This window comes from Felis catus, chromosome B3 (assembly GCF_018350175.1).
Source record: "Felis catus isolate Fca126 chromosome B3, F.catus_Fca126_mat1.0, whole genome shotgun sequence".
In the NCBI taxonomy this organism is placed as follows: Eukaryota; Metazoa; Chordata; class Mammalia; order Carnivora; family Felidae; genus Felis; species Felis catus.
In genome coordinates this window covers 41,458,569-41,484,353 of record NC_058373.1, presented here as the reverse complement: position 1 = coordinate 41,484,353, position 25,785 = coordinate 41,458,569, and the positions used below count along the sequence as shown (strand labels likewise).

Sequence of the window (25,785 nt, the reverse complement as noted above, 5' to 3'; positions counted from 1 at the left end):
ACACAAACTCCTTACCTGTGAGGAGCCCAGGCGCTTTATCATTGGGTAGTGAAACCGCTGTGTATGCTGAACTTCAATTGTATTAAAGTGGTGGCATTTCTTCAGTTATTTCAAAGTTGTGTTTATTTTGCATGATGGGATTTTCTCCTGATGGCATGGCATAATACTTACTTTAGATTGTCCAAATTTCCCCTCTTTGTGTGTCTATATGTGTCCTATGTTATTTTAAGAACACGTAAAATGCTAACAACTTTTCTGAATGTTTCAAATGATATAAAAATAGGGGCGCCTGGGTGGCTCCGACTGACTTGGGCTCAGGTCATGATCTTACAGCTCACGAGTTCGAGCCCCACGTCGGGCTCTGTGCTGACAGCTCAGAGCCTGGAGCCTGCTTCCGATTCTATGTCTCCCTCTCTCTCTGCCCCTCCCCTGCTTGTGAGGTCTCTCTCTCTCTCTGTCTCTCAAAAATAAACAACCATTAAAAAATTAAAAATAAACAAACAAAATAAATAAAACATTACCCCAAAGAAGTTATTATAAAGGTTGTGATAACTACCACTGATGTTTATACATGGGTGATCACACATGGGTCCCTTTTATTAATGAAGTTGAAATGATTTAGACATCAGGTCACTTTTTAAGAAACGTAAATGCCAATGGAAAACAACATTTTTTTTAATGGAAATAATAGCCCTTTCTACTTTTTTTAACTGCTTTATTGAGATATAATTCACTTACCATACAATTCACCCATTTAAAGTATATAACTTAAGGCTTTTGATATATTATTAAATTTTAAATCATGGTAAAAAATATATAACATAAAATGTGCCATTGTACCCATTTTTAAGTGTGTAATTCAGCGGCATTAATTATATTCACAATCCCTGATATCACACTATTTTTCTTACTAGGAAAAAAAAGTTGATTTTTCACGTGAAGTGCTTTTAATTCTCTGCAGGGAGGATGAAATCTTTATGTTCTGATACCACTTGTGAAAGATGAAGAATAAATTAGAAGGGAGACCTGAAAGCAAATTTAAAGCCCTCACATCTGCTGACCAGCCCTGTGCCTTGCGACTTAAAAAAAAAAAAAAAAAAAAAAAGATTATTTGTAATTCCTACATACTACGAAAATACATGCTTTTAAAATGTTTCATCCTTCTGGGGAAAATGTGTTTTCAAAAGGAGAAAAATCCCTCTTTGGGCTACAAGAAAAGTCACCTGTGTGAGCAAGTGTATCCACACGGTAACCTGGGATGAGCACTGGGTGTTGTGTGTAAGGGATGAACCACGGGAATCTACCCCCAAAACCAAGAGCACGCTGTATACACTGTATGTTAGCCTGTTTGACAAGAAATTAGATTAAAAAAAAAAAAGATAATCTGCTGATATAATAAAGTGGATTAATTGTTACTTCTCAGGGGAGAAAAGAACAATCTGTCACACTGCACAGACATACACGTTCAGAAGTGAAATACAAATGTAGTTGCATTTTTATAAAGGTCCTCAATATCTTACTCAACCCAAAGAGACAGCTGAACAGTGGGAATCTGAGTTAAGGTGGCAAACCCCAAGGAGGGAACGATGGTGAGCGAGGGCCATGAGGCATAGTGGAGGCAGCCTTGGACCTGAACTCAGGGACAGCTGGGACTGGGACCCTTTTCTGCGGTTTACCAGCTACTCGGCCCGGGGAAGTCATTTCCCTTCTGATGCCTCAATTTGTTCTCACCCACGAGAAGGAGCGTGTCGAGCGGAATGCTTTCAGCTGCAAAGAACAGAAAACCCAACTCACAACAGCTGAGACAATCGAGAGTCTCGCAGGGAGAAGTGGGAGGGAGGAGGGTCAGGGTGGGCTCTCTCAGCTCCAGGCTGTTCTCCAGCCCCCAGGTTCCTTCCGTCTCCCTGCTCTGCCCGTGTCTGCTCAGGATAACCGCTCCTCCTCCAGGCCTCAAACTCAGACGCAACAGCAGCCAAGGAGCAGAACAGCAGCTCTGTGAAGAGCGAGGAGGATCGTTCCTCGAAGCCCTTCACCAGACTTGCTCCTGCATCCCTCTAGAACTGTGCCAGGTGCCTAACTGGCGGCTAGCAAAGGGAGTGCCCCCCACCCTGCCCTGTGCTGCTCCGAGATCTGGGAATCGGGGAGCAGCGCCCACCCCCTCTGAGGCCCAGGAAGGAGGAACAAAGCCGAGGCCCAATATTCACACGGAAAAGGAGACAGATGGGGACCCCCGGAATAACTGGTGAGTGGGCAGCCAACTCTGCCGCCTGCGGTTAAAAATAAGACCTATTCTAAAGTCTTGATATGAAGGGGCGCCCGGGTGGCTCAGTCGGTTAAGTGTCAGACTCTTGATTTCAGCTCAGGTCATGATATCGTGGTTTGTGGGTTCAAGCCTTGTGTCGGGCTCTGCACTGACAGTGTGGGGTGTGGGGCCTGCTTGGGATTCTCTCTTCCTCTCTCTTTGCCCCTCCCCTGCTCCTGCATTCTCTCTCTCTCTCAAAAATAAATAAACATTGAAAAAACCAGAGGCGCCTGAGTAGCTCAGTTGGTTAAGCGTCTGACTTCAGCTCAGGTCATGATCTCGAGGTTTGTGGGTTCGAGCCCCGTGTTGGGCTCTGTGCTGACAGCTCAGAGCCTGGAGCCTGCCTGGGATTCTGGGTTTCTCTCTTGCTCTGCCCCTTCCCTGCTCGCGCTGTCTCTCTCTCTCTCAAAAATAAATAAACATTAGAAAAAAGCCTTAATATGAAGATTAAATAAGATAAACATGTGTAATCTATTTGTAAATGTTAAAACACTGGGCATGTGTTAATTACTGAAATTACAAAGTGTTGAGCACAAAGGAGGGAGTAATTTTTGCTTCTCCGTTTTCATATGCTAAATGAGATGAGTGGACAACCAAACTTTCCTTCCTTCCTTGTTTCCTTTTCTTTCTCCTTCGCTCCCTCACTCCCTTCCTTCCTTCCTATCTTCCTCAAACAGTCCCGGGAGCTATGCTAAGTGATAGAAACAGAGATATGAATTAGTGTCGTCTTCCAGGTGCTCCCAGTCTGCTAGGGAGCCCTTACAACTTGTCTTACACTGTAAATGCCCTAAGGCGGGCAGAAAAAGCCCCAGCGAGCAGAGAGCTCAACTCTGCCTGAGCGGTGAAGGGCAGGTGGTGGTGCGGCCAAATAACACTATGCCTGATCTATTTCCAGTTTAAACTTGAACATAGCATGGACATACTGATGCTAAAATAATTGCTCCGTGATTATCTAAACTGGGCGCCCTGCGTGTTTGTGGTCATTGAATCTGACAATTCTGAGAGTCGGGGGATGTTAGAAGAATTGAACTGAGTGAAATGAAGTTGCTGTGGCCAGTTCCGAAAGCTGCAGGAGTTGGGGGGTGGGGGGTGGAGAGGAGGGATGGAATTGGGTTGTTGACCTGAGTTAAATAGAAAGGAATGGAATTTCACTTGTTAGGGTGGAATAAAACACAATGGAATCAGCTGAGTTGAGAGGCACGTAGTAGACCCACCTCTTGGCTCCTGCTCACCATTTATTGAGTGCTTGGCTTACACCTGACACGATGCTAAGCACTGAGCATGCGCTGTCTCCTTGCACCCACTCAGAGCAAGGACCGAGGTGAGGCAAGTGAGGTGCCTAGGATGCAACCCTTACAGGGACCCTCATGCTCAGGGCCAGACAAGTATGCCCTCTTCCCAGCCCTGCATCCCTTCTACAAAACACAGCCCCATGTCACAGATAAGATTAAGCTGAGGCTTGGGAAGGATTTAGCAGTGTGTTGAATTCATCAGCAGTGGAGTCGGGAGGCAAACCCAAAGGTCTGTGCCCATAACACACTCATGGGCTGTCTGAGAGGGGCAAGTGGTAGAACCACGAAATGAACCAGTCTCCCTTCCAGCCTGCACTTCCTACACACAACTTAATTTGTGTGGAATGAAATTCATGTAACATGTTTAATCTAGGGTGAGCAAAGTCTCTCTACATGGGACAGAATGGAGAGAAGTAACCTGTCTTTGGGGTTGGGGGATCCACAAATCCTCGCCACTCTGGCTACCCATTAGCATGCTTGGAAAACTTGAAGAAATGCGAGCCCCACCACAGATCTCCAGGGGTGGAGCCCCAGCATGGAAATTAAAACATTAAGGTTGAAAATCACACCTACCCTTAAGACTTGCGAATGCCCGGCTGATGAATTATCAGACACTAACTCCAACTCTGAAGAGAGATTGTTTCTGCCTTCCCACTGGGCCCCTCGCCAAAGGCCTGAGAGGTTTCAGGGGCCAAGTCAGATAGGCCATGGTAGGCTGTGTGAAAGGGAGTCTGGGGACACGCTGAAGGCTGGGGACCTTTGGCCTTCCTGTGTCCTATAAACAAAGAGAGCAAGAAGATAGCAACGTGGGTGTTTTGATCCCAAACAGGCTTGTTTTAGTGTAGGCAAGACTGTGACATTTTTTAGTTCTGATAGGGGTCGGGGGGCAAAGAGAAGGGCAGGACTATTACTAGCTCTATTATCTTAGACCTCTGCCGATACTCTTTGCTAGAGGTTCTCTCTCTTGCCTCTTTATCCCTGAAGCTGCCTAGTTTGTCCACCCACCAGAGGGAAGATGTGGAGTTGCACAGAATCCTGTGTCATGTCCTCAGAAGGGGAGGGGAGGGGACCCAGGTGCTGGGAGGAGGGGCCTTCCATATGCCTGGCTCAGCCACTGACTGTCCAGGTGCCCTTCACAGGCCCCTTAACCTGCTTGAACCTCAACTTTGTCATCTACAAAATAAGGACAATCGTTCCTCTTCTACCTACTTCCTAGACTTGGTCTAAGCAAGACTGAAGGAGATACTAGTTTAAAGCTGTGCTTGAGGGGCGCCTGGGTGGCGCAGTCGGTTAAGCGTCCGACTTCAGCCAGGTCACGATCTCGCGGTCCGTGAGTTCGAGCCCCGCATCAGGCTCTGGGCTGATGGCTCAGAGCCTGGAGCCTGTTTCCGATTCTGTGTCTCCCTCTCTCTCTGCCCCTCCCCCGTTCATGCTCTGTCTCTCTCTGTCCCAAAAATAAATAAACGTTGAAAAAAAAAATTTTTAAAAATAAATAAATAAAGCTGTGCTTGGAAAGCGTGGACACTTCATGCAACTCTGGCTATTTATGGTTCTAATTAGAATTTCGTATGTCGTCTCTGGGCTCTCGTGGAAGGCTCTAGATATTTCTGTGAATACCTGAAAGGACTTACAAAAAATCTTGATAGTATTTCTGACGCTATCTCTGTAAGCCTCTTATAGAACCCATATTAATTTATTTTATCTCTATGGACCTTATACTGACACTCAAAGTTTGCTACATGCTCAAGGGTCCATCAGTTATTCTAACTTAACATTTCCAGGGACTTCGTACCATACTTCGCAGGTGTTTGCAAGGATGAGAAACAATAGCACAACCTGGGAGATGTTTAGAAATGCAGACTCTCGGGTTCCACCCCAGACTTGTGACTCAGAAATTCAGAATCTACATTTTAAGATCCCCAAGCGATTCAATGTACATTTTGGTGTGAGAAGCCTTGTTCTAGTCACCAACTACAGAGTTAGAGAAAAGCTATGGGAAAGAAATGATGCCTGTGCCTGTGATACTTGAGAAGCCCTCACTCAGAAAAGCTTCCAGACCCCTGTGTCAGGAGGTCGTCTTGCACCTGCTAAGGAGGGCAAACACCCCCAATAGTGCACAGCTCCCGAGACAGGAGAAGAGGTGAGAAAGGGAAGCCAAAGGCAACCAAGTGATGAGTGTGAGGCTCTGTACGTGCAACTACCTGCTAGACAGACTTCATTGCCCCATTTCACAGATGAGGAAACAGAGGTTGATCAGGAGTGAGCAACTTGACTAAGGCCTTGCATCTGGCTAGTGGAGGAACTAGGATTCTAATTAGTATCTCATTAGCTACCTCATAAGGCAGAATGCATTCCACCACTCGACTTGGAGCAGAAGACCTGCATATAAATGCTCTGTTAGGCTCACGCATCTAGCTTCTAGATCGTTGTATTACAAAACTCTCATTGTGGTTTTCCTCCACTATCTCCTTCCAGAACATTTTTATCATTCGGTAAAGAAATGCCATATCCGTTAGCAGTTACTACCATTCATCTTCCCCCAGCCTCTGGAAACCACGAATCTATGCTGTCTCCATGGAGATGCCTTTTCTGGAAATTGCATACAAATGGAACCATCCAACATGTCTTTGGTGACTGGCTTCTTTCACTTAGCAAATGTTCTCAAGGTGCATCCATGCTTGAGCATGTATCAGCACTTCATTCCTTCTTAATTGCCATATAAGGTGCCATTGTATGGTTATAGGATGGTTTGCTTATCCATTCATCAGTTGGTGGGCATGGAGGTTTCCACTTTTTGGCTATCATGGATAATGCTGCTATGAACATGGGTGTGTGATTTTAAGTGGACCTGTGCTTACAGTCTCTTGGGTATATATGTAGGAATGGCTTTTGCTGGGTCTTACAGTAACTGTTTACAAACATTTTTCAGAAACTGCCAAACTGTTTTCAGAGAATCTTTTCACTATTTTGGTACTATATTGGATTTAAACAAGATCAGCATGCAGTTAAAGAGACTTGAATAAACTGAATAGACAAGAAATAGAAACGATTCAGTGAACTTCAACCTACACTACATCTGAAAAGCAGGCAAAAAAAAATGAATTTGACCAGAACCTAGAAAAGCCAGTTGTCTACAGGCCTGTGACTCATTTGTTTTGTTTAAAAAAATTTTTTTAATTGTTTTTTAATGTTTATTTACTTTTGAGAGAGACAGATCTTGAGCAGGGGAGGGGCAGAGAGAGAGAGGAGGACACACAGAACCCAAGGCAGGCTCCAGGCTCCGAGCTGTCAGCACAGAGCCCAACAAGGGGCTTGAACCCAGAAACCACCATATCATGGCCTGAGCCAAAGTCAGACGCTTAACCAATCTAGCCACCCAGGTGCCCCTACAGGCCCGTGACTATTAATGACAGCACAGGATGCTGGAGACCTGGGCCCAAGTCCCCATTTACCACTGACTGACTGTGTAATCTTGAGCAGGACCCTTCCTCTTGCTGGCCTCATTTTTGTCATCTACACATTGAGAAGTTCTGTCTGAATGGGATCTCACTCCCTGTAGTTCTATGGCCATCTTCCGCCTTCCCACATCTCGGAGCTCCTACTCCCAGTGATCAGGTGCTTTCCTGATCTAGATATTCACCCTGGAGCTCCAGAAGCCTCAGGAAATGGCTAAAATTACAGGTGCCCTGGAAGACCTTTCAAGAATGATGACAAGTCAGGAGGGTTTTCCAGTCATATGCACAGTGGCAAGCGAAGTCTCCTACCACAGGCACAGATGGCACTCAGCCACTGTGAACTGAACGATGTGGGTGAACAGATGCTGCATGCTGTGGATATGAAGATAGGATCCACCTGCACGGAAACAGTAAAACAGAAACAGCAACCACCTGACCAAACTCCACGTGTTTAAGCTTTGCATTTGAAAAAGAATATTTATTACATGTTAGTCACTCTAAAAATTCTATGTACTCATTACAGAAAGTTAAAACACAAAAAATTATGAAAAGAAAAATCAAGCATCCTACTACCATCAAAAATAACCATAATTTACAGTTTAATGTTTATTCTTAATATCTTTATAGTTTTAATTATTGGTATTCTACTTGATAGTTTCCTATTTTTCTCTTATTCCATGTCATTAATGAGTCATCAGGAACTTGATTTTCATTGATTACAGGCTATTCCATTGTATAGATAGACTATTGTTTTTTTAACCATTCATTATTAGATGTTTATTGGCGGGGGGGGGGGGGGTCCTAAGTTTTGTCTCTGAAAATAAACGATGTTCACCTTTGGGAATCCCAAGCACCTGGGTGTTTAAAGCCCTTCACAATTTGTGGTGCCTTGGTGGCTCAGTTGGTTAAGCATCTGACTTCAGCTCAGGTTGTGGTCTCACGGTTCCTGAGTTCAAGCCCGGCATTGGGCTTTGTGCTGACAGCTCAGAGCCTGAAGCCTGCTTTGGATTCTGTGTCTCCCTCTCTGTCTTTCCCCTCCCCTGCTCATGCTCTCTGTCTCTCAAAACCTGAATAAATGTTAAAAAAAGTTTTTTTGGTGGGGGGGTGCCTGGGTGGCTCAGTCGGTTGAGCGTCCAACTTCTGTTCCACTCATGATCTCGCGGTCTGTGAGTTCGAGCCCCGCATCCAGCTCTGTGCTGACTGGAGCCTGGAGCTTGCTTTGGATTCTGTGTCTCCCTCTCTCTCTGCCCCTCCCCCATTCGCTCTCTCTCCTTCAAAAATAAATAAAAACATTAAAAATTTTTAAAAAAAATTTTAAAGATTGTTTCTCTCTCTCCCCCTCCCCTTCCTCCTCCTCCTCCTCCCCCTCTCCCCCCACTGCCCCTTTCCCCTGATTGTGCTCTCTCTCTCTCTCTCAAATAAATAAAATGAAAAAAAATGTTAAAGCCCTTCACAACTTAACTCCAACGTGACTTTACAGCCTCAGCTGCCATTAGTCTCCAATGCAGGGCAGATGTTTAGCCAGCAGGCACTGATAGAGCCATCCTGGGTGTTCAAAGACGAATAACATCCTTCAGCAGGGTGGTTAAATCGATCGGAAGTCATCTCTAACTGCTGTCCTGAGCACCCACGCACACACACACCTCGGGGTCCCGGCCCTAGGAACCTTTCCCAGACCCAACAACTGAGATTCACCTGGCCAGTAATCATCAGGACTGGTTAGCCCGTGCACTTTACCGAGTGTTAACTCGGGACTTTGCCACCTTCTCCGGGGTGACCCTTTTGTTGATGCTGCTGCCCCCTTCCTCTGCCTCTGGCTACATTTCACCAGTCCTTCAAGACCTAATTCAAGTCGCCTTCTCCAGGAAACTTTATCCAACTACTCCAGATCAGTTCGATCTCTTGGTTCTGTGAACTCTTACAGTCTTTTGTTATCGTATAGTTACTGATATAGTCAGCACCTATCCTGCGAATGCCATGGTTGACACAGTGTTTGCAATTGTGCTGTTACTCACATTTTCATACATGCTCACTTTTCTCCCCAGCCAGATCCTGGGCTCCTCTGACACAGGCACGTGTCTTAAAGTCCTCTTTACTCTCTGCCACAGACAGTGCTATAATGTATTTATCAAGCTGTTGCCTCTTCCTAGACATACTGGAAAGTGATTTCCTCATATCCCTTGCGGTTCTGTTGGGACCGTTTGAATTCTAACCAAGAACATGTGTGCAGAAGTAATGTGCCTCTTCAAAGATCTCAGGCAAGCCTTCAACCCTCCTTTCTCCTTTCACAGAATGGCAGAGATGGTGGCCTCACAAGATGGAGGTGGCCTGGGTCCCTGAAGTACCACACGGAGCCTAGCTGCTCAGGAGATCACTGAGGCTGCCTGGGACAGTAAGTGAGCAAGTCTAAACCTTCAATGTGCTAAGCCACTTAGGTCGGGAGATTCTTAGCGCCCCCAGTCTGTTTTTATTGGGAATACAAGTTAAGAAAGGTGTTTGCGTTTTCAAAGGGATATAAACAGAATGCAAGAGCTGTATGTGGCCTGCCAAGCCTGAACTATTTGCTCTCTAGCCTTCTACAGAAAATTCTTGCTGAACCCTGGAATAACCGATAATGCTAACATAACTCTGCATAGCATTCAGTGGCCATATGAAGTTCACTCCACTGGTCCTTCCCCAATAGACTATCTGCACAGTGCATGAAGTCATGTGCTGGATGCGTGCTTCATTCATCTCTGCACCCTTATGGGTACTGTGCAAATAAATGTCGAATGAGTTAAGGAATATGGACATACCTACGTCCGTGTGGATGCGCTGTTCTGGGAAGCAGAGGTCACATAAACCTAGGAGTGAAAGATGTACCAGATCCAGTTTATATGCTCCCTATTATGTCTCCTTGGCCCTCAAACATTCCTTGTCCCAGGCCTTGACCCCTCTCCTTAATTCTTGGCCCAAGGGGTCCTGGCAGAGCTCATACTATTTGTGAGCTCATAAGGTCCTAGCAGCTACCACCATCACCCCCTCTCCCAGTGCCACTGGTTGCCTCCACCTCCTCTAAGGACAAGGGCCAGAGTACTAGGTGCTTCCATCCTGCCCACCACAGCAAGAACCACAGTAGCTCAGACCCCCGGACCTGAGCTCACCTGACTCATAGAGGCCTTGGCTTCTCCAGAGGTTGCCCGAAGTCTCAGGGGGGTGGGCTTGTAGGGGCGTGCAGAAATGCAAGGGCTAAGTACCCCGTAGGGCAAACTTTGATTAGCCAGAGACAGGAAATAGGAAGGTGCTGGCAAGTAAGGTGTTCTTCTCTCCTCCAAGGCTCTAGACGGTCTCTTCAGAGAAATCCCACATGACCCCATAACCCGCCATGCCAGCTCAGTACCACCATCCAGTATTTGCTCTTCCTTCCTCCCTCTCTTCTCTTTTCCCCCTCACTCTTGTTGCCCTGGGTGAAGCCAGCCAATAAAGCATCAGTGCATAAGCCCGGCTGCAGGCTCTGTTTTCTGGGGAACTCAAGCTAAGACAACAGGAAACAAAGGCTTATGGATTCCTATTAAGTGCCAAGCACAGTGAGCCTTCCCTGTGTTGTCTCATTTCATCTGTAATACTACGATTATTTCTTTATTTAAAAAAAAATTTTTATTACATTTATTTATTTTTGAGAGACAGAGTGAGACAGAGCACGAGATGGGGAGGGGCAGAAAGAGAAGGAGACACAGAATCTGAAGCAGGCTCCAGGCTCTGAGCAAGAGTTCAGCACAGAGCCCAACGCGGGGCTCGAACCCACGAATGGTGAGATCATGATCTGAGCCGAAGTCAGACACTTAACCGACTAAGCCACCCAGGCACCCCTATAATACTGTGATTATTAACTGGGTCTTCCAGATAAGAAAACTGAGGTAAAAAGAAATAGGCAGCTATTAACTGGTGAAAATGAAATGGAGTATTCAGACAGGCAAAGGGCACCATGCCTCACCCTCAGTATGTTACACTTTTTGTGATCTCCTAAGAGTTTTGGTCCTTTGAGGAGCCTGTAGTTCCATCAGTTACATGCCAAAGAGGTTTGGGGCAGAATTAAACCATAGATAGCAGCATCTGACCTAATAACAAACTGTTGTGAGGGTCCTCCAAATGACCATACAGAATCAGGAGGAATTCCAGGAAAGGAGACAGAGCAAGAGGGAGGAGGACGGGTTTGAAAGACTGGCGAGGAAGCTTTCATGTGGTTCTTTCCAAACCAAGGAGAGGCCTGAGCCCCAGAGGCTCAGGCCCAGTGTGAAGCTGGGTGACAGCAGGAGGATGTTAGCTGATGCAAAGGTGCCACCCTGGCGGGCTGCTGGGAGGTGAGAGCATGGGGGCAGGAGCTGGGCACAGCTGAGCAGGGCCGAGGGACGGGCTTCACCACCTTTGAGCCGAGCAGATTGTAGGGTAGGGAGCTCCATATCTGGTGTGGAGGCGCCTCCTAGGGGCTTTGGAGCAGCTGAAGGATGCAGGACACAGGGCCTTTGAGGGCCAAGCCTGCAGCCCCCAATGATGTCTTTCTCTTGGCCCCTGTCAGAACTCAAAGCCCTCTGTGCTGAGAGGAGACATACTAGAATAGAAATAACCTCTGGCTTACATTTTATGGAAAGATAGGAGCTCGGAAGACAGAACAGTCCTAAGAAAGGCATTTGGAATTTTGTAACTTACAGCAGGAAATGTAGGAGATTATCTGTGTGATCTCAGGTGAAAAATAATTTCCTAAACAAGATGCCCAAAGTGAAGGAAATGATGAAGGGAAAGATGGACTGTGCATTAAAATAAGAACTTCTATTCACTGGGGGGAAAAAATCACAGAGAGTGACAAGACAAGCCAGAGACTAGGAGAAGATCACTATCACACATACAACTGGCAAAGAATTCGTGTCCAGAATCTATAAAAGGCAGCTACAACTCAATAGGAAAAAACTTAATTTTTTAAATGGGCAAAAGACATGAACAGGCATTTCAGGCATGAAGACCAAAAGGCCACAAGTACATGAAAAGATGCGCAACGTCCTTATTAATAAAGAAATGCAAACCAAAACCAAAATGAGCAAATACTGGATGGTGCTACGGAGCTGGCTGTAGCTAGTCACAGGATCAGGTGGGATTTCTTCTCTGGTGAGTCAGTCTCGAGCCCTGGCTGACAGACAAGTGCCTTCCTACTTCCTATCTGTTGTTAATCAAGATTTGTCTTGTCCACAGTAACCAGAAATTTAGAAGCAATCAAGCATGAACAGGAATGCAGAACAGTGCGAATTCTCATATACTGTTGGTGTGAGTGTTAAGTTGTATAACCTGTTGGAAGAGTTTGGCCTTATCTTAAAAATTAAAGACCTACATGCTAAATGACCCAGCACTTCCACTTGTAGATACATACAAGCTCTTACCCATACGCTACAGGAGACCTATAAAAGTCTTGTTTGTAATATTCTCAAACTGGAAACAACCCAATGTCCATTTGCTGTAGGACAGGTAAGTGAATGATAGCACATCCCCATCATGGAATACTATATACCAGTGAAAAATGAATGAGCTGCAGCTGTATCTATCACCACAGGGACATCACAGATGCAAGAAGTAAGTTATAGAAACATACTTATAGTACAATCCTCTTTATAAAAGTTCAGAGACAAGGGGTGCCTGGGTGGTTCAGTCAGTTAAGCATCCAACTCTTGATTTCGGCTCAGGTGCTAATCCTGGTTTGTGAGTTCAAGCCTTGCATTGGGCTCTACACTGACACTGCAGAGCCCGCTTGGGATATTCTCTCTCCCTCTCTCTCTCCCCCTCTCTCTCCCCCTCTCCCCCTCCCTCCTCTTTGTCTGTCCCTTTGTCACGCGCTCGCTCTCTCTCTCTCTCTCTCTCTCTCTCTCTCTCTCAAAATAAATTAACTTTAAAAGTTCAGATACAGGCACCTGGGTGGCTTAGTCTTTTAAGCATCTGACTTCGGCTCAGGTCATGAATTCACGGTTCATAGGTTTGAGCCCCACATCAGGCTCTGTGCTAACAGCTCAGAGCCTGGAGCCTGCTTCAGAGTCTATGTCTCCCTTTCTCTCTGCCCCTCCCTTGCTTGTGTTCTGTCTCTCTCTGTCTCTCAAAATTAAGTAAACATTAGGGGTGCCTGAGTGGCTCAGTCAGTTAAGCATCCAACTTCAGCTCAGGTCATGATCTCATGGTTCGTGGGTTGGAGCCCTGTGTCGGGCTCTGTGCTGACAACTCAGAGCCTGGAGCGTGTTTAGGATTCTGTGTCTGCCTCTCTCTGCCCCTCCCCCATTCACACTCTGTCCCTCTCTCCCTCTCTCTATTTTATTCTCAAAAATAAAAATAAACGTTTAAAAAAATTAAAACTTTGAAAAAAGTTCAGAAACAGAAAAAAACTAATACATTTCTTAGGGATATCAAATATGTAATGAAGTTATTTTTCAAAAGGACAAGAAAGATCGACACAGAGTGAGGCTAGCAGAGTGAAGGGGCAGCATCTGGGAAGGACAAGTAAGGGCTTCACAGGAGATTTGGGGGATATTTTTTCTTAAGGTCAGTATGTGTTTTGTTGTATGAATGAACTTTTCACTAAAAACTCTTTAAAGATCAAGAGCTGGTTTTTTAAATTTTACGTATGTATGTATGTATGTAGGTATGTATGTATTTTACATCCAAGTTAGTTAGCATATAGTGCTATAATGATGTCAGGAGTAGATTCCAGTGACTCATCCCCTATGTATAACACCCAGTGCCCATCCCAACAAATGTCTTCATTAATGTCCCTTACCCACTTAGCCCATCCCCCCCACGCATAACCCCTCCAGCAACCCTCAGTTTATTCTCTGTATTTAAGAGTCTCTTATGTTTTGTTCCCTTCCTTGTTTTTATATTAGTTTTGCTTCCCTTCCCTTATGGTCATCTGTTTTGTATCTTAAATTCCTCATATGAGTGAAGTCATATGACATTTGTCTTTGTCTGGATAATTTCGCTTAGCATAATACCCTCTACCCTCTAGTTCCATCCACGTAGTTGCAAATGGCAAGATTTCGTTCTTTTTGATTGTCAAGTAATATTCCATTGTTTGTATGTATGTATGCATATGTATATATATATGTATACATATATATGTGTGTGTATATACACATATGTGTGTGTGTGTGTGTGTGTGTATACACACCCACCACATCTTCTTTATCCATTCATCTGTCAATGAACATGTGAGCTCTTTCCATACTTTGGCTATTGTCTATAGTGCTGCTATAAACACTGGGGTGCATGTGTCCCTTTGAAACAGCACACCTGTATTCCTTGGATAAATACCTAGTAGTACAATTGCTGGGTCGTAGGGTAGGTCTATTTTTAACTTTTTGAGGAACCTCCACACTGATTTCCAGAGTGGCTGCATCAGCTTGCATTCCCACCAACAGTGCAAAAGAGATCCTCTCTCTCCACATCCTCGCCAACATCTGTTGTTGCCTGGGTTGTTCATGTTAGCCATTCTGACAGGTGTGAGGAGGGTTCTCATTCTGGTTTTGATTTGTATTTCCCTGATGATGGGTGATGTTCAAGGAGCTGGATTTTTTTTAAAGGTTAGTCAGATAAGGGGCGCCTGGGTGGCTCAGTCGGTTAGGCGTCCGACTTCAGCTCAGGTCACAATCTCGTGGTCCATGAGTTCGAGCCCCGCGTCGGGCTCTGGGCTGATGGCTCAGAGCCTGGAGCCTGTTTCCGATTCTGTGTCTCCCTCTCTCTCTGCCCCTCCCCCGTTCATGCTCTGTCTCTCGCTGTCTCAAACATAAATAAACGTTAAAAAAAATTAAAAAAAAAAAAGGTCAGTCAGATAAGTCTCAGAGGGTACTTTCTATGTAGCTGATCCATCTGGATGGGCTCAGGACAGAACATCAGGGCTGGGGGAAGGGAGGGCATTCACACTAACAGGGGGCTTACCCTATGCCAGGGTCTAGTAGGCATGCACACTCTCAGTGGGCATCAAATGCTACCTTGCCAATAAAGCAGACCACAAACAAACTGAGGGGCTGAAATTCTGAATGACAGCGAATTAGAACTTACTGCCGTACCCAGTAGTCCGTGTGGAACATTTGCACAGTGTTTCACAATTTACAAAAACCTTTCATATGAGTTAACCCGGTTGGTTCCCATGATCTCTCTGAGAAGTAGCCAGAGAAGGTTATTTTTAGGCCTCTTGTAAAGGAGAAGAAGTCAAGTCCAAGAGAGGTGATGTGACTTGATTGAGGCCACACAGCCAGCACTAGGTCTTAGAACCTCTGGTCAAGTGCTCTATGGTTATAGCTGCTGCCTCTCTGTTCTGAGTGTGGTAGAGAGAGATTCTACCATAAATCTGCCACCCACCCACCCCTGCCAAGCCTGCACCATGCCCCTCTTCCCTCCAGACACCTCCTTCCTGGGAATGGGTCAGCCTGCTCCCCCCCCCCCCCCCACCGCCCCGCACCCTCCCACCCACTGGGACTACTTCTCTTCTCTGGTCTTGAGTTATATTTCCCTGTGTCCCAATCCTTAGGAGTCTTCTATTTCTTTTTCCCTGAGGAATTTCTTCACATGCTTCTTTTCCTTCCCGTCATTATAGCCCCTCTACATAGATTTCAATCTGCCTCTTACTATATACATCACCAGTTTACTGACACCTGTCCAGACTAGAATATCCCGGGGGTGGCACCCTGGCACACAAATCTTATAGATGGCTCTGTACAGTGCAGTCATTGTCAATGGAAAACATAGCAAGATGGTTTGGAAGAGCTCCCCGGAGACTCTGATTGGCCATTCCAGGTCCCCACCGTACCCCCACTTGAGGATCAGTGAGTAACACGTCTTAGCTGCGGGAGCTGATGGAGTTACCTGACCTCTCTGAGCCTCCATTTCCAAATCTGTTACTCTATAGGTGTTTTTAAGAAACTAAATGAGGCGGGGCCTAATGCATAGTATGTGTTAATCAAACGTTTGTTCCTTCTTCATCCAATCATCCCAGAAAACCGTAGTGGGGTGGGTTATTAAACCCAAAGCCTTTCTGACAGAGTGAAAATCGCTCACCCTCACACAGGCCCAGTTTCTAACATTTCCAGTCTTCTTTCAGGAAAAGAACTTGTGCTTAAGCCAAGTATTTGGGCTCTTGCTTGGATCCCTGGGTGGTGGGGCACTTGGAGTTCCCAGAGAGGAAAGGCCCAGAGTTCTTGTTGGAGGCTAGGTAGGAAAAGGAAACCAACTCCCACAACACAGAAAGTGTTCCCAGAACCGTGTTCTGGAAGTCATCCAGGCAGGGAAGAGGTGGACAGTTGGGGGCAGGGGCCTGGAAGGAGAGAATCACAGGTTCATTTAGATTCAAATCTAGGACCGATGAGAACCAGGAGCTAGAGGTTCTAGCTCTCTCTGTAAGCTTGGGCAAGTCACTTGACTGCTCTGGGCCAGGGCTCTGGGCCATAGCCGAAAGACCTTTCCAACAGAGACATTCAACGATGCTTTGTATCCTTCAGAGTCACTAGGAAACGAATTAACTCTCCAATCACATAATTTTCGTTTGCGTTATTGTAACCTGGGCTGATGTCCAACTCTTTAATAAACAGTGGGCAATTATGTCCCTTCCATTAGTGAGTCAAGCCCAGCCAAGGGTGTCACAGCATCCCTTTCCTCACTTAGTAGCTCTGGGCAGCAGAACAGAGTTGCACTCTAGATTTTGAAACAGCTGAGCTTTCTTAGGAAGATTCCAGAAGGACTTATTAACCCAGTGAATAATGCAGTAAGTGCCATTCTGACTCCCTGGGCTGCAATACTGCAGTGTTCTGGGGCTTTTCTGTCTTCACAGGAAAGACTCAAATGTTTAACTGCAATGAGAACAGCCGTTTCACAAAGGAGCAATTATACAGGCAAAACAAGAACCCGCGCACTGATATCCACAGAAATGCAGATTAAAGCAAATTTGGGACCCTCTTTTAAAATGTCAATTCTCAAAAATGTGTTAAAGTCACAACATTCACTGTACCCGATGTTGCAGCAAAATCGACTCACTTATATAATATAAACTATGCCATTATAAATAGTAATAGCTCTTTGGGGAAGCAATATGGCAACACATGGGATCCTAGAACCATATTCATGATTACTAAACAGTAATGCAATAAAAAGTCCGCATGAAGAAGTCAACATCAGCAACTTCTCTTATAGAAAAAGAAAAGGGAAAAAATGTGTCTAAGCTTAAGGGAATTGCTACAGGGATTTTGATGGGCCACACATTTACCTCCTACGTAGCTATAAGGATAATTATGCAGATTAAGTAGCAACATAGAGAGGAGTGTTCATTATGATTGAACTATAACAAACTTCAGGGTAACATGCATTTTGATTATAGCTTTTTACAATGTGCATACATGTGTAAAACAGCTGGAAGGTGTTGAAATACAAGTCGCTGTAGCATTCAGTTTTTCTGTTCAGATGACATCTTGTCTTCAGTTAAGGTATATCAGTTAAAAAAGAATTCATCTTATCACCAAACTTTCCCACTAGACAATGAGACCAGGAACTTGGCTTGTTTTGTTCAAACTTATTTACCAAAGCACTTGTCTGGTACGTATGAAGTGCTCTGTAAATATTTGTGGACGGACTGACCACTGCTGTCTCTACACAGGGTCTAATAAATCGCCGACAAAGACCTCCTGTCTGTGCAAAGACGCCCTTGCCAGCACCTTCCCAGTCTCTAAAAACAAGAGCACTGTCACTTAGAGACAGCTTTTCAGAACTCAGTATCTTCTCTTTCTCAGAGTTTCACTGGCAGAAGGAGGACATCACCCTAAAGCCACCACCAGCCCCGGGGTCACCTCGGCTTCCTCCTGCAGCTTCACCCAAAGGGCAGATCTTGACAGGGACACAAGGGGGAGCACTGGATCTGGATACTAATTCTTTACACCAGAAGGTGGCAGTCTATACACTTTGTTAGGGCACAGAACCAACACCTTCCAGGACCTTTTCGATCATCAGATCACTCAGTGGTGGACCATAGTGAGCATGTGACAAGGGTCACCAGGGCCTCAGGCCAAAGTCAATCGAGGAGGCAATCGATGGAGGCAATCGATGCCTACTGTGCCTGATACTAGGAGAGATGGCATCTCCTTCGTTTTACAGTTGGGGAAACCAAACTTCATAGAGGCCAAGAGACTGCCAAGTCCCCAGTCTCTAGTAGATGAGTATTGGCCAGACCTGAGCTCAGCTCTCCTTACTCCCATCCCTACCCTCCTCTACCACATCCTGTGACTCCCAGCTCCCCAGCAGCAGCAGCAGTCTGTGAAAAAGTGGGCAAGGATATTTCTAAACCATGACTTAAATGCTTTTTACATCAACTTAGATCATACCCTTTGATCATACTCTTAATATTACAGTTAAAACTGGAGGCAGCCTGAATGCCTGACCCTGGTAGGAGCTGGGGATACTGTACTATGGTCACTATACTGACACTGGGAAGATCAGAGCTGATGTCCAGCTTGTCACATGGGTACTGTCATACTGGTTGTTCCATTACTGAAATAAATATTCCCATGCCAGTCGGTAAATAGTATGACCTGAGCGTCCCCCACCCCCACTTGCCAACCTCCCTGGCTCCTCCCCTAGGATCCTCCTGGATCTCCCCATCCAGCCACTAAATGGTAATGCCTGGCCCAGGAGGATGCTCCAGGACCCTACCCTGTCAGTGGTCAATGCCTATCCTAGGAACCGTTCTTAAATATTTTCTAAACCTCCTCTGGCTAAGATTCCCTACAGTCACGTAAAGAGGACCTTGTTTTAGAAGGAGACCAGAGATATGGAGATCGATAAGGCAGAGACATCATATGACTTAGTAAAAAGAGGTAGATCTTGATGTAATGAATATAAGGAATAGCAATGAGGCAAATTTTTATTTACATAAAGAAGAGTTTCTAAGAAGCCCCAGAGTTTGTAAATATTTGGTAATTTCATGAATGGGAAAAGTGGCAAATATTGTCAGTTGCCTACTCAACAGCCTTTCCCCCTCATTCCTTCTTAAAAGAAAATTGCAATTTTGTTCATTTTCCTTCTACTCTTCTGACAACTAAGTGCTTTGGGGAAGGTTGAGCCTGGAGGTCTGGAAAAGGGGGGGGGGGGTTTGGTACAAATCTAAATTGCCCAAGGCCCACGTGGCAGCCCATTTCTCTTGCCAAGAGGTTAATTTAGACGTGGGCTGGTCATGCCATTCTGGCCAGTGAGGTAGAAGGGAAGGTAGGTGGGAGATTCTAGCAAGACTTTCTTTGCCCGTATAAAGGGTTCATGGCAGGAATGCCCCCTTTGTTTCCTTTGAGGATGTCTTGCTTAAAACTAAGGCAAATATCTTGTATCCCTAAAGGGAGAGCTAAGAGAATTCCAGAGAACAGGAGTCTTAGTCATGACGTCTTTGAGCTGCTAAATTAATCAACCCTGGAACTGCTCTACAGCTAACCTTCTTGTTATTGTTCAAGCCACTTTAGTTGGATTTGTTGGTATTTGCAGAGTCCCACTAGCACGTAAGCTATTTGTTCACTGCTATATCTCCATTATCTATAATACTGTCTGGTACACAGTAGACCCACCATCAATATTTGTTGAAAGGATAAATGATAGAAAGCACCCTCATTGATGTAGGAGGGTGTTAAGTTTTTTGATAGTCTTGGTGTTAGACTTTTCCATTTAACGAATGTCATTGACCGTCTATTGTGTCTAAGGCATTAGTGTTATAGAAAGTGGCAGACAGAACCAGATTTGAGTCTGGCCCTGGTACTTACCACTCAAGCACCCTTAGGCAAATTGCTCATCTTCACTGAGCACACATGCAAAATGAGCACAAACGACTAAATTATAGGGTGTTATGAGGCTTAGATGAAAAACAGCCACAGAATCAGACACATGGGAGGGGCTCAGCTGGTGTTTGTTCCTCACTTCTCTGGATTTCCACATCCTCAGGTACCAGGACACCAGGATGAATCAGGCCAATTCCCTCCTTAACCTTGCAAAGGGCCTCACTGGCCAGGGGAAGAATAGACACATTAACAAATCAACCAAGTGATCAATGTTAACATGACCAGAAATGAGACAGTGACCTCATGGACATCTTGATAGTGACACCTCAGGGTGAACACAGGTGAACACAGCATAGCCCATGGGATACTCCAGCCAAATCTGTACACCATGAACCCATCACGAGGAAACAACCGGCCAACCTAAAATGAGATGCTTTGTATAAAATAACTGGCCTAGATACTTCAAAAATGTCATGAAAGACCAAAAAAAAAAAAAAAAAGGTAACTCTTCTAGATTAAAGAATACAAAAGAGACATAACTAAACGCAATGTATGAATCATGATCTGGACTTTCCTTTGTGATAAAGGACTGCATTGGGGTACTTTGTGAAATCTGAGGAAAGTCTGTATGTTAGATAATAATCAATATCAAAGTTAATTGTCTAATTTTGATAATTGTTCTATGATTAGCTAAGAGGATGAGAAAACATACACGTTGAAGGAATAGAGGGGTATAAAGTCTGCAAGCAACTCACCAACAGTTGGGAAAAAATAAAATTACACATCCAGATAAATAGACGGACAGATCTAGAGAGATGAAGGCAAATGTGGCAAGACATTAACATTTAGGGAATCTGGGTGAACAATGTACATGAATTCTTTGTATACTATTCCTGCAGTCTCCCTTTAAGTCTTAAATTATGTCAAATAACATTTTAAGAAAACATTTTTAAGCAATAGCAGAGCCACATCTGGAAGGAAACTAGGAATTCTGAGGTTGGGAAGGAGGAAAAGGGAACCCCGGGGCCAAGTAAAGACTGAGGAAAGCATTCAAGAACCCACTGGATGCTGGTGGGCCCATTTCACAGAAAGCTACATTTGAGCAGGTTCTGGAAAGGGCAGGAAATAAGAAGATATATGTCATACACGGTGGGGGGATGAACGTAGAAGAGCAGAACAGGAGCTAGGGAGACCCAGGACTACTGCAGCATGTGGAGGCTAAAGACATTGAGGGCTTGAATGTTGGTTTCCCCGGCTATCCAAAAGTAGAGTGTTACTATGAAAACTTTTGTAAGCCATAATAGTATAAAGTGAAGCAGGAATCCCCGTTAATTTATGTGGAAAAATATTTTGAGCATTCCCAGAGCCAAAAAAAAAATTGCCTCTCTTAGGCCTTCCTTAGGACACATCTTGCTAACAGAAGCACAACATAAGTCAAGAAAAGGCTGGGATGCTCACAGACACTTTTCGGGGCTGTGAGGGCTGGATGCTGCCACGCTGAGTGTAGTTCATGCGGAAGGAGCTTGGTGGCGCCGCTGTTGCGGCTGGGGTGTGTGCTTGATAGTGGCTGACTGTAAAACAAACACTAAATGCTATTCTCAATTTTCACATTTAAAAAAAAAATTCTTTTTTTAATGTTTACTTTTGAGAGACCGAGCATGAGCGGGGGAGGGGCAGACACACACACACACACACACACACACACACACACACACACACACACGCACACACAGAATCCGAAGCAGGCTCCAGATTCTGAGCTGTCAGCACAAAGCCCGATGCCAAGCTTGAACCCACCAACCACGAGATCATGACCTGAGCGGAAGTCAGCCGCCTAACTAACTGAGCCACCCAGGGGCCCCAATTTTTGCATTGTTTTTGCAATCATAAAAGTGAAAATCCTCTTTAGATCTCTTTTGGCTAGTGAAAATAGATACTAATGTAGGGTTTTTTTTGTTTTGTTTTGTTTTTTACATTTTTTATGTTTATATTTTTTTGAGAGAGAGACAGGCAGAGTGAGAGTGGGGGAGGGGCACAAAGCGAGAGGGAGACACAGAATCCAAAGCAGGTTCCAGGCTCTGAGCTGTCAGCACAGAGCCCTATGTGGGGCTCAAACTCACGAACCACGAGATCATGACCTGAGCTGAAGTCGGACGCTCAACTGAGCTACCCAGGCGCCCCTGTAGGCCTTTCTGAAAAGCAGAGTGATGTAACATGAACTTTTGATAATTAGGGGATACCTGTAATGCCTTTCAGCCAGAACTAGAATGGTAATGTTTACATTTATGTCTCCAGGGGGAAAACTGGAATCCCATTTTGTGCTCTAATTTGCAGAGGCCATGGGACAACTGCTTTGCTGGCAAGGGCGAGTTCCTCTCCAGGCTTAGAGGGTGAAGCAGACATGGACACGTACGTGGACAGCCAGGGATAGAGGGCCACTAGCCATCGCATCATAAAAGTCCTTTGCAAAAAAAAAAAAAAAAAAGCCTTTGCTAAATGCAGAAAACCACCTACATTCCCTGTCCTAGTCAGCTCAGTCTCTGATAAACCCCACAGTGCCTGCCTGATTTGCCAAGATTTCAATGTGCTCCCCACGTGGGTGCTATGGCCACTCCTGCCACATTTCCACCCAGGATCCTAAAGACCTGGCCACAGACTTGACTCCTTTTGTTGCACAACAGTTGGGCATTTTCAAATCAAATAGAGTCAATCCATTCACTTAACACTCAGCAAATATTTGCCCAGTGCTACTGTTTGCTTAAGGGACTTAACTAAAAGGAAAAGGGAAAGCGGGCAGGGTGAGAAAATGACTAGGTTATATTAGGATAAGAGTGGTTTTTCCTGTCGGGTTTTCACTTGGTATACCCAAGTGAGATAGGGATTTGGAATTTGGATTTCAAACTTGAAAGGAATTGTCGTTGCTGGCTGAATGAGAAGTGGCATTCTGAGCAGCATGTTAAACGCTCATGGAACAAGACGATCCATATTCAACCTGAAGATTTTCCTTAGATGCATCTAGAATTCTTACTCGACCAGGGACGTGTTCGTAGTCATGGTGGGTAGGATGATGATGATGAGCACCTTCTCTGTGCCAGGCACTCTGCTAAATGCTTTCTGCATGTTCTCTCCACACCTAACCACCTAATCCTACAAACCAGGTATTGTACACTTGAGGAGGTCAGGATTCAGAGAGGCTGATGCACTTGTCCAAGGCCACGTAGGGGCATGTAGGGGCAGAGCCAGGATATGAATTGAGGTCTTCTTGTCTCCAAAAATTACGACCATTCACCCTCATGCCATGCCCCACCACTTCAGAATGGGAGGGGACTTTCAGGTAAATTAACAAAAGTGTGTGCTAAGTCAGGGGTCCTCAAACTTTCGCATGCACCAGAGTCACTGGGAGGGCTTATTACAATCAGGTAGTTGGGGGGGGAGGGGGGCGCCTGGGTGGCTCAGTCGGTTAAGTGTCTGACTTCGGCCCAGGTCCTGATCTCACCATTTGGTGTGTGAGTTCAAGCCCCCACACCAGGCTCCCTGCTCTCAGCCCAAAGCCTGCCTTGGAGGCTCTGTTCCTGTAGCTCTCTGTCCCTCCCCCGCTCTCATTCTGTGTCTCCCAAATAAATTAACATTATATATGTAGATATATAGTACAGATAGTTGGGGGCCACCCCCAGAGCTTCCGATTCAGTAGGTCTGGTGTGGGGCCTGACAAACCCAGGTGCTCCTGGTGCTGCTCCTCAGAACCACCGCTCTAAGAGACAGACTCCATTAACTTTCCCACCTCCAGGTCAGTTTGGCCCCTCCAAAGTCTACCCGCTTTACCCGCCTGAAGAGAAGAGGGAGGGCAAGTGCTGCCCCAGATCTTCCCCCTCTGTTTTCATGGGAGCCCGTGTTAGAGACCACAGGCTCCGTGCCGACAGAGCGGGGCCGCCCTCCCCCTGCACCCCCGGCGTCAATCCCAGGCCCCCCTGGACTTTCGCTCACTTGCTGCTGCTCGGTGGACCGAATCCGCTTTCACCTACTCGGTCGAGTATGGTTTGAGAACTCTGCCTGCCTGCAATACCCTCTTTCTTCCCATCCACGGGACTTTAGACTGGGAGTAAGAGATCTGATTCAGGTGACATGGGCCATAGGTTATCTGCCACCTGAGATCCTTGTTCCTCTGGAAAGATAAACTTTCTGGCAGCTGGGTGACCTTCCCGACTTACAGGTTTATATGGGAATATGTGTTTCAAAGGCTCATGAACTTTTAGACTTGGAAGAGATCTTAGCCGAAGAGGAAAGGAAGGAAACTCATACTTAGAATATGCCACGTATCAGGCACAAGGCCAGAGGCTTAGTATGTGTCATCGTATTTACTCTTCAGAGCGACTCTATGCGTTAGGGTGTGTGTGTCTTTTGATCCCATGTACAGATGAGAAAACTCAGATTATAAGAAGTTCGGCAACCGGCCACTCTGACACAGCTAGTAAAGAACTCCTCCACGATCTGCCCCCAGGTCTGCCCCTGCTCTCTCCACTAATGCTGGCCCGTCAGTTCACAACACTGATATCCTCTCCACTTTCAGCATAAAGTTATTGAGCTTTGGGCCACCCACGAGGTCCAAAGCCTGCCTTAATAAGACAAAACCTGAGTCAGTCACGTAGTAGTCAGTGCTAGGGAAGCAATAACAGGTCCAGTTTGAGATGCAGCCGTGGTGGGCAGGAAAGAGGCCATGGTCAAGTGCTGGGGGAGCAAGTGGGAGGTCCTAGGATTCTAGAAGAGTGGGTTGCAAGAGCTGCTCGGGGCAGGCAAAGATAAACAGGGTCACACGGGTCTCAGGGGAAGATGTGACAGCCAGTCTGGGGCCTTAAGTTAGAACTAACTGCTGTGCTCCTCCAAAGAGTCAGGTGCCAGCCTTCCTGGCCAGGCTGTGGGCCTTTGTGAAGGCAGCTCCCATGCCCAGAGGCATGTCTGTCAAGTGCCTACCTTTGTGCCCCAGCATTGTGCAAAATGATGAGGCTACACCTTGAAAGAAAAAAAAAAGTCCTCAAAGAGTACCTGTTTAGGAGCAGGTACAAGCAACTAACTAAACCCAGGCAGATAAATTAATTTGAATATAGTGCCTTATAGTTTGGAAAGCCTGTTCACATACACACACGGTGTCCAGTGACCCTCACGAGGACCCTACCGCAGGGGCGAAGAGGAAGGTTGCTGTGCTAGGCATTCTGTCCTTCCACACCTGATGTCTCATGGACCCTTGGCACACCCCAGGGGACTCACAGTGGAGGGGTGGGTGAGGCTTCCTGGAAGTGTAGCAGTTGAGTTGGGCTTGGAAGGACAGGTTAGGAGTTCTACGTGCAGAAAAGAGGAAAAGGGGGTTCCTGCAGGTGGAGGGAATGCTGCCATTTGTTTCACTGTGACTTCGGGGTTGTAGGCACTGTAGCCTTAGCTGAGGGGAGGGAGGCTTGGGACAGCCTCTGGGCCTCTTCCCTTCCCAGTTGAAAGGCTGTAGCTTTTTTATATCTGCCCTCTTGTGACAGCTCCCGCCAGAAGAGCCAGTATGTCTCAAATGCTGGCAAATAGGCATCTCAGGGGCTGGAGACATGTGCTTTCAGCTGACAAGGGCTGGCTTGGGGATAAAAGTTAAGATCTATTATTTTCTCTCTCTGCCATCCATTTTTCCTCAATGACTGTTTTCCTAGAGTCCATCATGTAGTGATCGTGACAGACCAGGAACAAATGAGGGAGGAGCCATCAACCATGGGTGTCATCTGTCCTTGTTGAGTCACTGAAAGAAAATGTTAGCCCAGGGATGCCTGGATGGCTCAGTCGGTGAAGCACCTGACTTCGGCTCAGATCATGATCTCACAGCTTGTGAGTTCGAGCCCCGTGTTGGGCTCTGTACTGACAGGTCAGAGTCCGGAGCCTGCTTCAGATCTGTGTCTCCC

General features: G+C 45.9%; 1 long non-coding RNA gene across 1 annotated transcript; it reads left to right on the top strand.

Moving 5' to 3' along the window:
- The first annotated feature begins 844 nt into the window (after window positions 1–844).
- LOC123385898 lies at window positions 845–25,744 on the top strand. The gene is made up of 3 exons (XR_006599148.1): window positions 845–2,242; window positions 9,341–9,441; window positions 22,190–25,744. It is a non-coding gene; the product is annotated as an uncharacterized LOC123385898 (long non-coding RNA).
- Window positions 25,745–25,785: the final 41 nt, after the last annotated feature.